Here is a 21,495-nt window from a genome sequence, read left to right as displayed (position 1 = left end):
ACCAAATTTGAATATTATTATTATTTATTTTTTTTTCTACAAAATAACATATAGATTTTTAAATGTATTTAGTTGAATTTGAATGCTCGCGGCTTATTAGGCTACATGTAATTTAATGCAGTATTTTAATAAGAAAAGGTTTCTCACATTGACTCTAGACAGGCTCAAATTAACACGTATTCATCTATATAAATTAAATATGTAAGTACCTAATTATATAGTTTAAGATGCTTATAATATTACAAAGGAATGTAAAAAGTTATTTCAAGAATAGAATATTGGTTTTCATTACTCTAGATGCGACAAAATTGTGCTTATTTACGAATTCATTTAACCAAAAATGAACTTCATCGCATGAAGATAATTTTTTCATGAAATGATGGGTCTGTTTCAAGTTTGCCTAAAGTCCAATCAGCATAATTTCGACGTACTAAATGATCATTCTGTTTAATGTCTTGTATTAACTGTTTTTTATACTCCTTCAAATGCAAATCTTTATGAAGAATATTCCATGTAGAAATACGTCCAAGTTCTTGAAAACGACGTGTAATTGTTTGTTCTGGATTTTCATCCACAGTTTGATTAACAACATCAATATTTTCAGCAGTACATTTATATTTTTGACAGTTTGGATTCTTAACATCGCAAACATTACCGAAAAGTAACTGTAGGTCGATTATTTTGACCATAAATTTCACGTAATGCCCACAAATAGATTCAAAATTTGTATACGCTGTAGAGCTGTGTATCTTTCCATGATGATTTTCCAAACTTTCAACTTCAAACTCAGCATAGTCTACTTTCTCTCTCTTCTTGGTCGTGCACTCATGGCTCACATTTAAATTTCGCCATCCTTTGAACGAACAAGACTTTGCATCCTTCTCGATCTACTTTAGTGGGATCAGAAAAAAAATCCTAGGTACTATGACGTTTCAAAAATCTATAGTACTAATTTGCCAACCCTATATTTGATGGTCAATAACAATAACCAAAAATCACACGAAAAAAATATTTAAAAACCTTTTAAATCCAGAAACCAAATTATTAAAGTGATGTAAATAAATAATTTTATGTTGACACTTCCAGTTCTATTTTTCATATAAGTATGTATAATTATTGCAATAAGGGGCTAATCAGTTTGAAAATAGAATACCTACGTTATAGAAAAATAAACTAACGTTAACACCAGATCGTTGGAGCGGAGCTTGGAGCAGGAGCACAGAGCACTGGAGCATGGAATTTTACCCTGAGCAGAAGCGGAGCCGGAGCACCGAAAATTCGTAGTGCTCCACTGCTCCGGATGCTTTTTTTATTATTAAGTTTTCGTCCTAAAATCCAATGAAAATAGTATATTTTGACACTCTGCAACACTGGAATTATTTGAAATATGGCAACACTGCCGAGTGATAAATAACCTCACTTTTTTGAGAGAAGAGGCAAATAATGAGAGACGATTATTTTCTGTCGGAAATTTTGTTTAATAGAATTAATAATGAAAATGGCGATTATTTTATAACTACTTTTTACCCGGAGCGGAGCCGGAGCAAGTATTAGGTCCCGGAGCGGAGCTGGAGCGGAGCAACTCAAAAAAGGGTCCGCTCCAACAACCGATCAGTGTCGGTTAACGTACAAAAACGTAATTTCCCACTAATATTGAACTGTGAACTTATTTGGTTATTGTTATTAAATGACTCAAATCTATGAAAAGTTGAAATATTCTTATTGATAAATTTGAAAGTGGCTATTTGAAAAGTTCGGCTAAACTTTAAAATTTCGTTATCTCAAATCTTAAAACGATTTATCATTGTGAGCAGAAAGTTGAGAGCTTGTTGGCGCATTTGTGTCATCCAATTGTAAGATTTGTTGGTCGTTCATAATGGTTTATAGGGATTCAACGTTTCCGCTTTTGTACAATTTATTACGTCCCACAATTGCTTTCTCAGATCGGGTAGCAGTTACCTATTATTCCAAATGTGCATATTAAAACATGTCATATTATGCAACCACCGATTTCAATATTGGTCAAAAACAATGGTACAATATGTTTCAAAAACCTTCATTCAATACATCGACTACAGTAGATATTTTTCATAAGATTTGTTTATCTATTCAAGTAATTTTATTCTCAAACGTGCATTGCCCAGCTGTCCGTCGTATAGTGTTCTTTTTGTCCAGTTGTCTAGGTGTCTTGTCGGCATCATCAAACTAGGGATGGACAATAATTATTATAGACCCGTGTACTAAATTCTAGTTCCTAGATTTAAATAAAGTAGTCAAAGAAGCTACTGATGGATTTTAAAATATGTACCTATAAATATTATCGACTTCCGGATTAAAGCCTTCTCTAGGTCCCTCTTATTGGTCCCCAGTTCTTTGCTTCTACGTATATCCACGTAGTTAATTTATCCAGCGGGTTTAAGGGCGTCTCTGTTGCCGTTTAGTGCCCATTGTGTACCACTTTATTACAGCACTTATCCAGCGGTTGTCCACTCACTAAGCGAAATGTTCAGCTCATTGCTGTTTCATTTACTTACTGTTCTGAGGGTCTTCTGGGTAGTTCTCAAAGACAACAATGTCATCTGGAGAGCTGAGGTAGTCACTGTTAATGACGATTCCACTATTCTCTCAGTCAAGTCACCTGAATAAATATCTCGAAAACAAAAATAATGATAGACTGCTATCAATTGCACTCAAATCATGCGGGTTAACAACTATATCTATCTCGGACAACAATGTCACTTTTCGACCAGAATTTTCGCAGAACCAAACTGACAATGAGCGTATTTGAGCGTTTAAATAGTATCTTTAAAATTAATCTCCTACTGTGTCTTAAGCGTGTTCAACTAATGTGTACTACCAGTGCTCAAATATCCATATGAAATATGGACACTTAATACAAGAGAAATCCGAAAAATATGAGTTACTCAACGTGATATGGAAGGGTGCATGTTGGGACTAACGTGGAAAGACCACAAAAAACAATGGATAAAGAAGCACATGAAAACAAAAGTACGCGATGTGAAAAAACAATGGGTAGGACATAACTGCGAGTAGACAACAACTGGACAAATACAAGGGCCTAAACGACCACTAGGACTTCCTAGAATCTAGGAGAGGCTTTGAGTCAGTAGTGAATCGACCCCAGCTGATAATGAATAAACAAATGCTGATATAAGATCAGTAAAAAATTTTTTTTCAAAATCTCAATCTAGAAATCCGTTTGAAACAACAAAAAAAACAAAATAGGCTCCTCAACTCAAAGAGGCGAACATAACTGCGTCACACTGGAGTGTTGTTTAACGAGCCAAATAAAATAAAGCATGACGTCGCAATGGGCATGTGTAGTATTTAAATGCTAATCCCTAATCAGACTTGACATAAAAAAATTCCCAAAATACAACGGCATTTGAAAAACTTCTCTTATTAGCAAAGCCGCTTCTCTAAGCATATCAGATCCTTGAATATATAAGCCTCAAACATTTCGGCCCTGGAAATTTCAAATAACGAACACTATAGCTTTTTGGCTGAAAAAATAAAAGCTTTACATTCTTTTACATTAGTTTTTGCAAAGTTGTTTGATTTCTACAATATTTGAGTTATTTATGTTGAAAGCTGTTTTGTACTATAAGCCTGTCTTCAGAACAATCATTAGAAAACTAATTAAATGCTCGGACTGCCAGAAAACTTATTAGGTTTATAACACAATTTCATTTACTTTTATATTTTTACTTATTCCACTAGTAATTACTTCTACGAACTTAAAATAACTTTGATAGTTAAAACTGTTTTAAGAGAATAATGTTTATTACACAGGTTGAAATCTATATTAACCCAATGCTTACGGGCCGCACAAAATTGTGTTTTTGCTAATTACTTTTCAAATGCAAATTAACACGTTAATTACAAAATTAATTAAAAGGGCCCGTAAGCATTGTGTTAATTGAGGCATTTCTAGACTTGTCCATGAATTAAAGTGAATGATTTGATGCAAGGGTAAGAAAAATCAATACCAAGTGTATGTTACATACAACATACACGTGTAGAATTCATCGTGTATGTTGTATGTAACATACACTTGTGAATTGTAGAGAAAACAAAACAATAGAACGACGATAATCGTCTGCATTTACTCAATCATAGATCTGTCAGATTTATTGGTTAATTGCGACAATATATCTTGTAATAAATGTACTCAATTTATATAAATTGAAAGGATAATGTAGAAATCCTTACTCAACTTATCGAGTCTGTCACGAGACGAACTACTGTTGTGACGAGTCTTTCACTCGACATAGTCAACGTCATTCCACTCGAATCAAGTGTCATAGTTCATTAATATAATCAATCTCTTGATCACATCAATTACCCGCGATTATAATCTCACGTCATCATCCTTATTATTGTATTTAGTATATTCTTGTATCAACCAATAAGCTTCCATCCCAAAAATCAAGCAACAACAACTCTTCTATCTACCACCACCTCATCATACCTCCAAATACATAATAAATAATTAGACAACCCCTATGTACTATGCGATAATAAAAATTAAAAAACGTCTACCGATAGTCGAATGTTTCTTGGAGCTATAATGTTATCCTTTCTACGTAATAAGAACTTTTCACCACTGTAACCAAACTTAATCATAATAATAATTAGACTGTTCCTCTCCTGTTTAAAATTGTCAAAGTTAACATGAATAAATGAGTCTGCGCGAACGACTTTTCACCCTAACCTGTGTTTTAATATTGTGATGTTACATAATGCAGTGTTCAATTCATCTATGCCTTCTCTAACTTAACCTAAATACTTACAAGGTAAAAAGAACTTTTTATATACGTTTTTAAATTGTCTGTTGAATCATATAAACATGACTTGACTAGCTTAAACGATCATAGAATACTGAACTGTCATATTGACATTTCGTATTGATGTCCATAATAACGCACGTATATATTAATAATTTAGTTGCTAGGACCCCCAGACCCCTAGCATCCAATAATAGTCTTCTACTTTGTACGGATTTTTCTGAAATAACTTTCCATACAAAACAGAATTAACTGAAAATGAATTCAATTATTCTGCTTAAAGATGGCTAAAAGTATTAAAAAAATTAATTGGCATCGTGTTCTGATATATTCTAAAAGTTTTAAATGTCTAGCTAGTCGGGAATATGTTAAAAATCGATTGTAAGATTTGTACCGGACAAACAAGAATACGAGCTAATAAAAACGTTGTAATGAAGTATTCCCGAGCAACACTACGTAGCATCCAGCCTCGAAGAGTTCACAATAGGTGACTGTGTCCCTCGCGACGGCCCTGGGAAGAATAAATAATATCAGACGAAAAGAAAATTTAAACTACGAATTGCCAGGGGACAAACAATAGTATCCCGTTACATCCAAGCTTGGTAAATTCGCAGCCGTATTTAACAGTTGACCGTCATCAAGGTTCTAGTTATTGGGGACCTAATGGCTGGCAATTTCCATGCTAAAAGTTATTGGGCGCAGGAAATAGGAGCAGTCACATTAGGGCACGGTTCCTACAAATTTATTCTCCCGAGAGAGGGCTCAGACCCTTCTTTCCGCAAAGCATGCTGTACTCTTCTAGTTGTAATTTGTAATACGTACCTGTTATCGGTATAAGGTAGACTAAAATTGTATATTATTCTACATAACAGGTTACACAACGAGTAAAACAAATTGTATAAAACGGAAAACTGGTGTATAATGTAGAATGTTCATGTTACTTTGTAATGTTTTTCGTTTTTGTATATAAATATCTGAACATGTGAGGTAAACTGGGTTAATCGAAAACGTTTCGATTCGAGGCAAATGGCGACATTGTCTTTTATAAAACTGAAAAATAAATGCACCCTCGTAAACGTCCTCATCCTTTTTTCATAGAAATAAACTTCACCTACAATGCAATAAGGGTGTATAATTAATTATCAAGGAATATAAAAATTATTTTGCTTTCTGAGTATGGCTGTAAAAAGTTTTAATTCTAAAGTAAGTATGGAGAAATATGGGACGAACGTCAATGATTACATCTTTATCATAATATGCATTAAAATTTGACACATAAACGAAACGCGCATTAAATATTAGAAATATTTTAGGATAACTGAACGCACTTTGTGGCATAATCTTCTTCTTTGGCCATATCCGCCACTTAATTAGAATCCCTGTCGCTTGCCAGACTTCAAGAACAGGCAAGTGTCACCGACAGGTTTTTCCGCCCCTGTGGGGGGCGCTCCCATAAGGAGTAGTGCCACCCAGCCGCTCGGTCTGACCCTGGTAGTCAATGCGCCACCGATGAAATGTTGATGACCCTTGGCAAAGCTGAACAAAATATTTCATATGTTAAGTCCCGCAGTTTGCTCTGACAGGCCCCACGGCTTCTCAGAGTGAACTGTGGATGGTTAAGCCGGTCGCCACTGACCATGTAAATATAGGTAATAGGTAAGATAGCATAAGGTTGAATTTTGTTTGTCGAATATAATATGGTAAAGGGTAATTAAATATTTGTTTGTAATGTTAATGTATAGTGTAAATTGTAATATAATATTCATATATAATGTAAAGGGTTAAAAGGTAATAAAGGGGGACTTATGGATGGGCGTTGAGGGTATGTAATATAATATAGTTAAGATGTACGTAGTGATAAGGGCATATAGATCGATGTCGCTACGCGTCGCACGTACACGGCACAGTAATTGTTAACATATGCTCATAGGCCTGTTGCGAAGGCTCCCATTTGCACGTATGTGCAATCACAAAGCATAGCAACACCTAGGCAATCATCGATCCGATTATAATCACGATCCCGCGCAATTAATTTACATATCGATTCCGTTCATTAATATCCGCGGTCATTCCGCGCGCGGCGTTTCCGAATCGGTATTCTGGCAGCTTTCCTGCTCTCACATACGACGGCGTCTCTGTCGTATGTGTAGAAACCGATTTCGAGATACGAATTTGCCCGCTTTGCAGTGACAGAGCCCCTCTCGCTCGCGTGTATGACGGCATCACGCTCACGCGCGACGGGAGAATCGGATCAATGATTTTGGTCGATCAAGGAGACCACGTACTGGAATAAAGTGCGGGAAATCTTTGATCGGCTAGGTATGAGTATGTACTAAGCAATTATTACTGCCTATATGTTTGGTTGACGGAATGACATCCGTCAACTAGTCGTAAGTATGTGCCCGTGGCAACACCGAGCTATATTAGTTGTTAATGTGAGAAAGGTTGCGCGACCAATACGTTTATATATTAGAATCGAGTAACTTCCCCGCGTGATATGGGTTTATATTAAGCTTTTATTTTGTAGTTAAATTACCAATCTACCGAGTTCATATTCTGCTTGCTTGGGGTAATGGCAATTATTTTACTGGGGCGCCGACTCAATGAGTCATCCCCGTTATCTCTAGTTACTGTCTCTCAGATTGCCTTGAGGTATTTGTTTTTAATACCGTTGTTGAGTTCTTTGGGCCTCGGTGGCTTCGCGACCGGGCCGAGGCCCAATTTGTGGTCTCGATTATGATTATCTCTTGTGGATTAAAAAAGCTAGCACATTCTCCTTTCGGCCGTCCGTCGATTGCCGATTGCTCGCTCCTCCTTTTCGTTCTTTGCATCGTCTGTTTTCGTGCATCATGTGTTTGCCGCCGTTTGGTTTATGGTGGCCTTGGGAGGGGGTCCGTCGTTGCTTCGTTTGGTGAGTAGCAGGTTTATTGGCGATTGTTCTCCTTTGATTTTCTCTTTTGATTTGGTGAGTCATCTGTGATCATTTTATCGGCGATTGTTCTTTCTTCTGTTTTTTTTTGTCTTCTGATTTGGTGTAGCGTCCGGGTTTTTGCCGAGTTCTTGTAGTCGGTTAATCGCTGCTGTTTGATAGTCGTTCATGAAGAAATATTTTCTTGTATCTGAGTAAGAGTCTTCGGGGCCTAATTCGGCCTTGGTTTCTTCTGCATATATGAGAATGTGTCTCAGGTATTCCTCATCGTGATTTGTTTTGTGTTGTATCAGGTCGTCGGTGGCTGCTCGGATCTGTCTTTCAAACTCGTTTTCGGATTCCGATTCTCTGAGTCTTTTGGCTTGTGCGATCCTTTCCTCCTTGTAGAATTTTTCGTAGTCGAAATCCGGGGGATCTGAGTCAAAATCCGGGGGATTCGATGTTTCAGTTTCCGGGATCTCTTCGACATCCGATTCTGGGGTCTTTGTCTGTTCAGGTTCCGAGGTTTCTTCGGGTTCGGGTTCCTGGGTTTCAGATGTTGCGGTTTCTGAAGTCTCATTGAGTTCCGTTTCCGGTGTCTCGCTTGATTCATTTACCGGTGCGGATGTGGCCTCGCGGTTTTCTAGTTGTTTAAGTAATCTCCGGATTTTGTCCGTGCTGGTTTCAAAATCCGGGCTCTCGGTTACTTCGGTTAATGGAGCAACGTGTGTTTCCGCTTCCGGTGTCTCTGCTATGTTAGTTTGGGTTTCCGAGTTTTTGGTGGCGGTTTCTCGTGGAGTGTTCCGCTCGTAGATCTCTTCGGTTTTTTGTATAGTCTGTTTGGCTTTGGCAAGTAGTTCGTCGAGGGAGATTTTCATCTTTTTGTTGGCCAGATCAGCGGCGATGGTCGACTGATGTTGAGTCTGGTTGATATCCTCTGATGGTTTTAGTATGTCTGGCTTACTTGGAGTCTGTGTGGTTTGACTCCAAGTGATTTTATTTGGTCTGGGCTGAGATTTGGCAGTGTGGGCTGCTTGGAATTTCTTGGTTTGGTGGGTCGGTAGGGCTGGGCAGTCACGTGTCAGGTGTTTGTAGTTCTGACTGCGCGTGCATTGTCTGTCCGGGTAATTGCGTCGGGGTGTTTCAATTGTCACCCTTGTCTGTAGCACACGTCGGGTTGTAAATATTTTCAGCCCTTTGTCGGTAGATAAAAGCTTGACGAGGACGAGCGGCATTGGATAATTGCTCGTCCCTTGAGTCATGCGTGTCGATGTGATTATCGGCAGTCCTTGTTTGAGGAGGTCATCTGTGATGTCATCCGTTCTGACATGTGGCGGGATACCTCTGACGACGACCTTTAGAATTTTGTCTTCCATAGGTGTCGGAGCTGATGATTTGCGGAGGGCTGGGATCTTGTAGGCTTCCTTCTTGGCGGGCGGCAGCGAGGGTGCCTTCTTTGGTTTAAAGTCAGCATTCCTCTCCGCCGACCGGTGAGATTGGGTCTGTGTGTCCTTGCAAGGGAATTTTGGCGCTTTTGAATTGAGGGCCATTTCCCTAAGGGGTTTTAGGTCCTCATCATCGTCGTTCGTTTTGTGGTCGTCCGCTTGGGCGGGAGCGGAGGCTTGGGCTTTCGAGATTGCCAGCGCATGCTCTTGAAACGCAGCCAGCAACAAGATATGAAGCGGTAGGTATTCATGAAGCAGTGGCGCTTTTATGCTGGACAGCTTGCGCAGCTCCGCCTTGATGTCTGTATTGGTTTGATCCATGGTAGGTATGTGAGTGATAGCTCGCTGCTGGTGTTTGGTCTTGGTAGGTAGGTGCTTCACTGGTAGTGATGGTCTTTTTGTAGAGTCGCTGTGTGAGCGGCGTATCGGGCTGATTTTTTCTTTTTTGTTGGTAGCGCTGCTTGCAGAATGGTGCGATCGCAGCTTGATCGAGGCGAATATCGGTCGAGTCGGAATAAGTAGGTAGTTCACACGGAGCGGTCAGGAGCGCTTGACGTGCGACTGGTCGCGGCGAGTGCCAGTCAGCGAGTGAGTTCATATTCTTGGACCAACGTCAAGTAGGTATTCAGGCCGTCGGGGCGCCTCAAAGTTGAGCCCCCCAACGGTAGTTGGCCGAAGGACTGGTATGCGCTGTCGAAGGCCTGGTGCCGCAAATATGCCAAGTTAACCACTGGCATATGACGCCTTATCATCCAGGCTAACTTTGTAGTACTCTTGTTTCTGGGTGAGAGGTACCTTCGCGCCGCTAGGGCCCGCAAAGCCGGCCGCCGCGGGAACGCCCCTCCCTCAGCCATGAAGAGCGCCACCACGCGGGGGGTGTGCTGTATCGATAGGTAATTCAACCACGAATCCGTCGATGCCTCGCACGCCTTCGTAGGTGCGTTTTTCGTGGGGCTGGCCCAGAAACACTGCGGTACTGCTTCATCAATTACACGATCTCAGTACTCCTAGGTACTCGAAGGACGTACGTGACGAGTGAGCGACGCCGCCCGCCGGCGAGCGTCGACTCGCGCCCATAATTTTTCTTAGTCGGCCCTTACGTAGATGTCGCGGGTAATTAGTCATTGCACAATTTCCGCCACTCTCGTAAGGAAACCGTTAATTAATTTTGTCACCCGAAAAACGTTGAGCTAAGGGATGAAATCGGCCAGATTTGCATATAAACCCACTATTTTTAAATTCATTGATCAGTCTTCGCTCACATTCACGACCCTGAACCTGCGAAGGTCAGCGGCGGAATTTTGCTCACACTTTTCATATACAAGTCGCCAGGACTTGTGAGGAGGTACTCGCCCAGGTCCCGATACCTACTGGCAGATACCTACCTCCATACCTACTGTCACTTTGACAGATAGTGGTGAAGTGTCAACCAGCGACTTAGTCGTTTTATTCGCGAGTTTTATCGTTCATTACCGGACCCGGTTCCCAACCTTTTGTCGCGGTGCCCCGTGTTCGCGCAATCTCGATTACAGATAAAGATAAATTAATTCTTAAATAATTAAATGATAAATGTGCTAGTTTATACAATTAATATTATATGATAAATAAGACTTTTCTGTTCTTTTAATAATTTTTGTGGTTTCGGACTTATATAATTTGAACTTTGAACCTTTGGTGATCGTGAGACCTAATAAAATTGTTTAATATAGTGTAAAGTTCTTTTATTGGACTAGACATAGTGCCTACCTGTTCTTCCTACAATTTGAATGTACCTCCACTCCAGGCCCGGAGCTAGCCGAGGATTCGGAGGCCTACATCGTGGCGCCCAACATTATGGTGCTGTCCAGGTCGCATTAACCTGGCCGGATCCCAAGCCCTGAGATCCACTGCAGCATCAAATATACAAATAAAATAGTGAGTACGACTTTTTGGTAAAATAACATTGTGTACCAAGCTCACAGGAAGAGCAGAGTAGTGCGATAAGTGTATGTTCAGACAATTTCGAATAAAAATCAAAACACTTAGTGCAATTTTCGAGTACAAAATACTTTGAAATATTTAGTGATCAAAAACACTTATGAAAATTTCGTATAAAAATCAAAACACTTAGTGCAATTTTCGAATACAAAATACTTTGAAAATTTTAGTGATCAAAAACACTTATAAAAATTTCGTATAAAAATCAAAACACTTAGTGCAATTTTCGAATACAAAATACTTTGAAAATTTTAGTGATCAAAAACACTTATAAAAATTTCGTATAAAAATCAAAACACTTAGTGCAATTTTCGAATACAAAATACTTTGAAAATTTTCAGTGATCAAAAACACTTATAAAAATTTCGAATAAAAATCAAAACACTTAGTGCAATTTTCGAAAACAAAATACTTTGAAAATTTTAGTGATCAAAAACACTTATAAAAATTTCGAATAAAAATCAAAACACTTAGTGCAATTTTCGAAAAACAAAATACTTTGAAAATTTTAGTGATCGAAAACACTTATAAAAAATTTCGGATAAAAATCAAAACACTTAGTGAAATTTTCGAATACCAAAATACTGTGAAAATTTTTAGTGATTAAAAACACTTATAAAAATTTCGGATAAAAATCAAAACACTTGTAAAATTTTAAAATAAAAACACAACACATTGTCTAAAAAAAAAAGGCTCGCATGTACACGCGGGCCAAAGCGCGCAGAGCAAACTCTACCGACAGTGACAGCGATACCACGACCATGCCTCGCCCAGCTGAGGAACCCACTGTTAGCGGACCGTCAGACATCTTCGGTGCGCCTGAGTTCCAAGACGGCCAGATCTTCCCGGAGGACAGTCCACGGACTGACATCACGGTCGAGAGCGGACGCCCGAGACGGGAGGTACCTGAAGATGACGGCAGGAGGCCGTACGCCCCGAAACCGGAGCTAAAAACTACATTCACGGGGGACCCGCGACAACGGTTCGCGACGTTTATAGAAGACTGCGAGGACTATTTCAAGGAATCAAGGTGTCCTCAGAACTGCCGCGTCAAGGAAGCCATAAGCCGCCTAGAAGGAGAGGCGAAGGCGTGGGGACGAGAGTTCGACCCCGCCGATTCCTGGGAGGCCTTTAAGGAAGATGGTATCCTCCACTTCGAGTCGTTTGCCCGCCGTCAGAGGCAAAGGATAGACCTGCTGGTAAGACGCCAGAGACCGGAGATGACGCCATACCGGTTCCTCCGTCAGAAGGCAGAACTGGCAGCAGTACTGATGCCCGACATGAAGCCAGAGGTGATGGGGCAGACGTTCCACTTCCTGCTGACGGGTGCCGATCAGATACGTGTGGACCGCATCCAATGGAGGACGATGGCACAGCTCGTTGCTGCTGCCAAAACCCTCAACTTGCTGCCCGACGAGCCTACTGGAGGCCGTCAGTCATACCAATCGGCGTCGAAGCAGCCGCCGCCGCCATGCATATTGTGTGGGGGCTGCAACACGGAGACGAAGAGGCCACCCAACAACGATAATTGGAGGGACCGGCCGCAGACCGGACAGAAGGGAGCAGCTCGACAGGACGACAGAGGAGAAGAGGAGGCGCCAAGGCGCCAGGGGCCCCCCAACCGTGGCGGGTACCAAGGCGGACGAGGCAGAGGCGGTGGCAACCGTGGCGATCGCCGCGCAGCCAGCGTCCAGCGTCAGGCGGCACCGGAGGAGCGCCGTCAGGAGCAGTCCCGTCTCGAATGAGGACGCACCCCGACGCCGGCGACCCATTGTCGGCTCCAAGAAGGACGTCGGCCCGACGGGCCCCGACGAAGAGTGAGAGTGAGCAGTGTCAAGTGTAGAGACGACCACCATACGCCTACGCAAGACATTGTTCACGACTTGCGAGCACTGGCGGTGACAAACAATAACCGTACCGGTGTAATTAATGAATTAAGGACGGCGAAAGCCAAACAAATTAAACCCAAGGACAATTCGATTGCCGTGGTACCGCACAAGACTGAATCTGGTCGCGGTAGTGTTAATTTTTGTATAAATGATAAACATGTTGTTGTTCCAGTGGCCCGGAGGGACGCGCGATCAAATGTCAATTATGCCCCTACACATGTGAGCACGCCACTACCAGGTGCGGGCGACGTACATGTGGGGGCTGAAGTGAACGCGTCGGATGCCAACCCTGGAACCATGGGCCATCTGGTTCGAGCCGTAAGAAGCCCGAACCCCAAGACCTTCGGGTCTGACCTGTGGAAGGCATTGCCCCCTGGTCACGATGATGGCCACATCGACACAGTATATTTTTATAATAAAACTGCATTATTAGGATTAGGATATGTTGACAGCACAGAGTGGGACGATGGGCACGGTAAGTATCGTATGCCCATCCCGAGCGAACGCGGCCGGCGAGACTCCAGCACTACACGAGCCAACCAGAGCTCGACCGGAACGGCAAGTAGCTCGGGTCGCGTCAAAGTTGACGACGGCCCCTTTGTGTTGTCTAACCCCAGTAATTATAGCGCCGATTCTGGCACCCCTTGTTTAACCCGCACTAAAAATTACAAGGCTGAGGCTGGCCAACTAAAAATTAAAATCCGTAGCCATAACAATGTAGATAATAACCTCATGCATAATAGCCGAATAAACGCCGAACCATCCGTTACCGCCTCCACACCGTTCGATCCGAACATCGCGACACCCCTCGATAGGTGTGCGAACGACGACGAAAAGTGTAGAATAAATTGTGTAAAATGTGTTGTAATTAATGATGTGTATTATAATAAGTGTAAATTAACTAGTGTAAGTGTAGATAATGAGAAGGTGTTAAATAGTGTTAGTGTTAAAAACAATATAAATAGTGTTAATAATGTACATATCCCGACCGATGTGGAAGTGGAGCTATTCGATGGCGAGTCAGTAGTGCGGAACGCCACCGTAGTCGACGACGAGGCTTCAGCGGGGGTTTATAGTGTCTGGGGGGCCACTCCAGAATTAAAGGGGGGGCACCTCCTCACACTACCCTTCCGCATAGGAGAAAACGAACAGGAGTATAAAGCCGTCATTGACACGGGAGCTACGCACACTTTGCTGCGTAGCGATCTGTATCCCCATAAAATAGTGCCGTGCGGGAAGCCGCAAACTTTAGTAACGGCCGGGGGCGGATCGCTGCGTACCGAAGGGGTCGTTACCGTAAAGGGCTACCTTAGGGATAGCCCGATAGTGGTGCAGGCACTTCTGGTCAGAGACCTACATGTCCCATTTTTGATGGGACTGGACTGGCTGGAGGCGCAGCAGGCAGTGGTAGACATGAAGCGCCGCTGCATCCACTATGGTGACGACCTGCGACAGACGCTGTATAGCAGGACGCTTCGGAAGCCCTTGCCGGGAGGTCCGATCCAGACCGCGGAACTAGCGCCCGGAATTCCCGATTCGGCCCGCATCGCCTTGACGAAAGTCTTGGAAGACTTCGCGGACCGTTTCGCCGAGACCGGTTCCTTGTGCCGTACAACGGAAGTGAGGGTTTTCCTGAAGAACCCTACTTTGTTCCGTCTCGGTCCCTTCCGTCAGTCGGAGCAAAAGAAGCGACAGATCCAGGAGGACGTTGAGCAGATGATGGCAGACGGGGTCATTGAACCGAGCTCCAGTCCATATCTGAGCCCAGTGGTACTGGTACCAAAGAAGGACGGGTCCACAAGGTTTTGTGTGGATTATCGGCGGCTGAATTCGCAGACGGAGGATGAAACGACCACGCTACCGTTAATCCTAGAGACCTTGAAGGACCTAGGAACCGCTAAGGTATTCAGTTCACTGGATCTCCGCCATGGTTACTGGCAGCTCAAGTTACACCCGGAAACCAAGCCTTTGACGGCCTTTGCGACAGCTGATGGAGGCTGCTACCAGTTTCGTGTTCTCCCTTTTGGGTTGAAGCAGGCTGTGGGAGCTTTTCAGCGGTTGATGTCGCAGGAGGTCCTGATCGGTTTGGTCAACAAGATCTGTCTCGTCTACCTCGACGACATAATTGTCTATAGTCGCAACTGGGAAGAACACGCGCTGCATTTGAGGCTCGTGTTCGAAAGACTGCAATTCCACGAATTGCGAGTCGCCCCAAAGAAATGCCAGATTGGGAGGCAGGCTGTGGATTACCTGGGACACCATATCACGGAGACGGGTAATGAGCCCCAGGAACACCACCTTGCCGAAGTGGAATCGGCTGCGGTGCCAAAAACGAGGCGAGATGTGCGCGCTTTTCTGGGCCTGTGTAACTGGCTCAGAGAATACGTGCCGCATTTTGCTGAGATGGCGGTACCTCTGACGAAACTACTTCGCTCAACTGTGCGATTTCAATGGGGAGACGAAGCGGAGGTCGCCTTTCGTCGAATAAAGGACGCTTTAAAGCAGCCTTTGAGATTGGCTAGACCTGATTTTGAGAGGCCCTTCTGCCTCCAGACGGACGCCAGTGGGCATGGCATCGCGGCCGTATTGTTCCAACCACGGGACGATGGCGGGCGCGATGTCATCTCCTACGCGAGCAAGCGCGTCAACGAAACGGAGGCTCGTTATCATATTAACGAACTGGAAGCCATGGCCGCCGTATGGGGTATAACCAAATACCGCGGCTACCTGGAAGACAGGAAGTTCAAATTGATAACGGACAACCAGGCGTTGACGTGGTTGAACACCGCCAAGAACCAGAAGGGTAAACTCGCTAGGTGGGCGATTCTGCTCTCGGAATACAATTTCGAGACGGAACACTGCCCCGGCAGTGAGAACCACTTAGCGGATCACCTCTCGAGATTTCCGCAAGGACCAGCGGGTGCAACTCTTAGTCCGGAAGAGGAATGCGCCCGTATTGAAGCACCGACGAGACGACCGGAAGCTACGGCGATGTTGCTTATCATGGTAAACATCCGGGAGGCAGTAATTGAGAAGCAGAAGACCGACCCACGCATTATGGCGACAGTCGCGCTTTTCAATTCTCCCGACAATGCGGGAAGACGACCCGCCGGACTAGCCGTAAGGGACGGAATGCTGGTAAGGATTAGCAGTCGGATGGATCCGCAGCTAGTCGTACCGGCCGGCACAAGGGAGGATGTAATGAGAGTATACCACGACCAGAGCGGGCACCCAGGTGCCGCGGAAACCGACCGCTCTATCAGGGAGTGGTATCACTGGAAGAAGAGACGGCGTGACGTCGAAAGACACGTCCGTAGTTGCGAGGTGTGCGCCACTCGGAAGAGGGCTGCCCCGCAACCTCCGGCACCTCAGACGTCGCATATGGAAGCGGTGAGGCCATGGGAGATCCTGGCGTTAGATTTGATGGGACCATACCCAACGACCAGTCGTCGCAACAAGTACTTACTTGTGATGACTGACATGTTCTCCCGATGGGTGGAAGCCTTCGTGATGCGATCCGCGACGGTGTCGGCGATCTTACCGTATGTGGAAAATCAGATCCTGAAACGTTATGGTTATCCGCGAGCGATTCTGACGGATAACGGTACTCAATTTGATCATCCTAGGTGGCGGATGGCTTTGGAAAAATGGGGAATCAAACACTGGACGACGGCGATTTATATGCCGCGCTGTAACCCCACCGAGCGCCGAAACCAGGAGATCAAAAAGGGTCTCCGCGTCCGTCTGGCGAGCGATGACCATGACAAATGGAATCTGCACGTTCCAGACATTATGTACGATCTCCGATGCCGGAGGAACGCCGCGACTGGGTTTTCGCCCGCGGAAGTGCTATGGGGGTTCCCGATCTGCCGACCGGGACACTTCAGCAACCCACTGCGGACAGAACTCGACGATGAGGTCCGGTTAGACAGGGAAGAGATGAACGCGGCGGTATCGGCCAACCAAGCGGCGTACTTCAGAAGGCGAGGTACCGAGCCGACCACCGGTCCGCTGACGTTCGAGACAGGTGACCAGGTGTACACGAAAGAACACCCGAAGAAGAGGCCAGGCGCATGCGCCGGCCTAGATGCAAAGTGGAGTGGTCCTCACACTGTATTGATGAAAGTTGGACGGACTCAGTACTTTGTAAATCGACGTGGCAGGCCCTATAAATTCCACGTCGATCAACTCCGACGTTACCTACCTCCTGTGGCCACGGGAGCCGAGGTAACTGACGAGGGGGCAGACGATTCGGTGACGCCCCCAGCGCCACCGGACGTCACTTCCGCAAGCTTGGGTGACAGTGCCGAACCGGTCGGACCGTCAAGCATCCCAACAGCGGAAGAAGGAGTCGACCATGACTCCGACACGGACGACGAGATTGGGGAAACCCAAGGAGTGGATGGCGGGGTTCATACAATCGACCCCGCGCCATCAGGGGAGTATCGCCCATGGGAGATGGGGGACGATACGAGGGGACGCCCGTCACCAGGACCGGCGTCTCCAGAAAACCCCGAGACTGACGGCCGCGCTACGGTGCCCGGCGTCAGCGGGGGCCTTGAATACCGGAAGAGTGTGTTAGAGGACGTCCTAGACGACACACCTTTCAGGACAAGGCCTCCCAGACGAGAGTTCCGCTTGGCGGGACGCACGGGAAAACGGCGCCAAAAAGGGTCCGTTCTACCGGCGTCCGAAGACGTACGGTAGGAGCCCAGAGCTATACGTCGTTGTTTACTACCGCTATCCGGATGCGCGCAAGAAGAGTCACGCACGTAAGGCAACTAGTTGTGGGCCAAAGGAGTGCACGCCTTAGCCCAATAAAGCTCTCAAACGGAAGGCTCTTGCGTGGCGTGACAGCAAAGACACCGCGCGCATAGATGGGACAGAGGCCCAGGGTAGCGGAGTACTCACACGGGTATGAGTTGGGTTCCACCGCGTCGAAATGGAGGAAGCGGAACGGCGATATTTTTGTTTTGTTTTTTTCTTTTTTTTTTGTTTGTTTCTTTACTAATATTGCGCATGTATATTTTGTCTTCCCTGTTGTAAATAAAAAAAAAAAAAAAACCATGTATGTACCAGCGACGTCGAGGATACGACCGGGGGAATCTCCCTGGCGTATGATTCTGCAGGTCCCAGAACGGGCTGCCTGGCTCACACCGGGAAACCTGTACACCCACCCCTGACGATGGACTGGTGGAAGGATACTTTCTTAAGATCCTGTCCTAGAAAACACTCCACGTCAGGAGGGTGACAGGCAGACTATTCCGTCACCAGCAGCCCGGGAATGAATTATCTCTAATCCGAATTTGCATTATATAAAATTTTCTCTTCTATGTCTTATATTCTTGTACCCGACTCTGGGCCAATAAATAAATAATAATTACCCTTTTCCTTGTCATGTGCATGCCGTAGCGGTTAGAATTATTTTAGATATCTTCTTTTTTTTGTACGTTTAATGGTTATTTCGTTTTGTCTATGCATGGACTGTTTGTTTTGTGAGGCGGAGCCAAGGGGGCCGGTGGCTAATTGAGGTCAGATCCTGGCGGTGGTTTTGCTTTGGTTGGGGGGATTTGTCACCGACAGGTTTTTCCGCCCCTGTGGGGGGCGCTCCCATAAGGAGTAGTGCCACCCAGCCGCTCGGTCTGACCCTGGTAGTCAATGCGCCACCGATGAAATGTTGATGACCCTTGGCAAAGCTGAACAAAATATTTCATATGTTAAGTCCCGCAGTTTGCTCTGACAGGCCCCACGGCTTCTCAGAGTGAACTGTGGATGGTTAAGCCGGTCGCCACTGACCATGTAAATATAGGTAATAGGTAAGATAGCATAAGGTTGAATTTTGTTTGTCGAATATAATATGGTAAAGGGTAATTAAATATTTGTTTGTAATGTTAATGTATAGTGTAAATTGTAATATAATATTCATATATAATGTAAAGGGTTAAAAGGTAATAAAGGGGGACTTATGGATGGGCGTTGAGGGTATGTAATATAATATAGTTAAGATGTACGTAGTGATAAGGGCATATAGATCGATGTCGCTACGCGTCGCACGTACACGGCACAGTAATTGTTAACATATGCTCATAGGCCTGTTGCGAAGGCTCCCATTTGCACGTATGTGCAATCACAAAGCATAGCAACACCTAGGCAATCATCGATCCGATTATAATCACGATCCCGCGCAATTAATTTACATATCGATTCCGTTCATTAATATCCGCGGTCATTCCGCGCGCGGCGTTTCCGAATCGGTATTCTGGCAGCTTTCCTGCTCTCACATACGACGGCGTCTCTGTCGTATGTGTAGAAACCGATTTCGAGATACGAATTTGCCCGCTTTGCAGTGACAGAGCCCCTCTCGCTCGCGTGTATGACGGCATCACGCTCACGCGCGACGGGAGAATCGGATCAATGATTTTGGTCGATCAAGGAGACCACGTACTGGAATAAAGTGCGGGAAATCTTTGATCGGCTAGGTATGAGTATGTACTAAGCAATTATTACTGCCTATATGTTTGGTTGACGGAATGACATCCGTCAACTAGTCGTAAGTATGTGCCCGTGGCAACACCGAGCTATATTAGTTGTTAATGTGAGAAAGGTTGCGCGACCAATACGTTTATATATTAGAATCGAGTAACTTCCCCGCGTGATATGGGTTTATATTAAGCTTTTATTTTGTAGTTAAATTACCAATCTACCGAGTTCATATTCTTGGACCAACGTCAAGTAGATATTCAGGCCGTCGGGGCGCCTCAAAGTTGAGCCCCCCAACGGTAGTTGGCCGAAGGACTGGTATGCGCTGTCGAAGGCCTGGTGCCGCAAATATGCCAAGTTAACCACTGGCATATGACGCCTTATCATCCAGGCTAACTTTGTAGTACTCTTGTTTCTGGGTGAGAGGTACCTTCGCGCCGCTAGGGCCCGCAAAGCCGGCCGCCGCGGGAACGCCCCTCCCTCAGCCATGAAGAGCGCCACCACGCGGGGGGTGTGCTGTATCGATAGGTAATTCAACCACGAATCCGTCGATGCCTCGCACGCCTTCGTAGGTGCGTTTTTCGTGGGGCTGGCCCAGAAACACTGCGGTACTGCTTCATCAATTACACGATCTCAGTACTCCTAGGTACTCGAAGGACGTACGTGACGAGTGAGCGACGCCGCCCGCCGGCGAGCGTCGACTCGCGCCCATAATTTTTCTTAGTCGGCCCTTACGTAGATGTCGCGGGTAATTAGTCATTGCACAATTTCCGCCACTCTCGTAAGGAAACCGTTAATTAATTTTGTCACCCGAAAAACGTTGAGCTAAGGGATGAAATCGGCCAGATTTGCATATAAACCCACTATTTTTAAATTCATTGATCAGTCTTCGCTCACATTCACGACCCTGAACCTGCGAAGGTCAGCGGCGGAATTTTGCTCACACTTTTCATATACAAGTCGCCAGGACTTGTGAGGAGGTACTCGCCCAGGTCCCGATACCTACTGGCAGATACCTACCTCCATACCTACTGTCACTTTGACAGATAGTGGTGAAGTGTCAACCAGCGACTTAGTCGTTTTATTCGCGAGTTTTATCGTTCATTACCGGACCCGGTTCCCAACCTTTTGTCGCGGTGCCCCGTGTTCGCGCAATCTCGATTACAGATAAAGATAAATTAATTCTTAAATAATTAAATGATAAATGTGCTAGTTTATACAATTAATATTATATGATAAATAAGACTTTTCTGTTCTTTTAATAATTTTTGTGGTTTCGGACTTATATAATTTGAACTTTGAACCTTTGGTGATCGTGAGACCTAATAAAATTGTTTAATATAGTGTAAAGTTCTTTTATTGGACTAGACATAGTGCCTACCTGTTCTTCCTACAATTTGAATGTACCTCCACTCCAGGCCCGGAGCTAGCCGAGGATTCGGAGGCCTACACAAGTCAGGTTGAGGTTCTCTTCTGGCATCCGCAGCACGTGACCGAGCCAGGTACAATGCCACCTCTTCACTCGTTGGATCTGGCTCGGCCACGTGAGAGTCATAAACTAATAAACCTAATTCAAATCCTTCATCCATAACGATCGATTTTCACGTTTGTATTTTATTAATCTAATCTGTGGCGTATATAATATTAATTTATGATAAATTCGCATTCATATTTATAGCGTTGTTAGCTTATTCTTCCAACGTATCCATTTACATATTGCCATTGTACATTGTTACATTGTATGTGGCTATGTAACTGCTGTGGTGAAGATTGAAATTTAATGTCCGCTTCTACTATTGTTAATTATCGAACAACAATTGGACTTCTAAGTAAATTACTGAGAATAAAATTGATATAAATTAAAAAGCTAATTTCGCCGGATTTGTTCTCTCAAAAAATGACAACACTGATAAATCTTTTACACGCGACTACAGCGACTCCATGTCATCGCCAAGATCTTGTTGTCGAACATTAAAGCATCACAAGTG

Source organism: Rhyacophila brunnea, unplaced genomic scaffold (genome assembly GCF_057557595.1).
Source record: "Rhyacophila brunnea isolate RB1 unplaced genomic scaffold, BYU_Rbru_1.0 scaffold_22, whole genome shotgun sequence".
NCBI lineage: Eukaryota > Metazoa > Arthropoda > Insecta > Trichoptera > Rhyacophilidae > Rhyacophila > Rhyacophila brunnea.
This window is presented reverse-complemented; position numbering follows the sequence as displayed.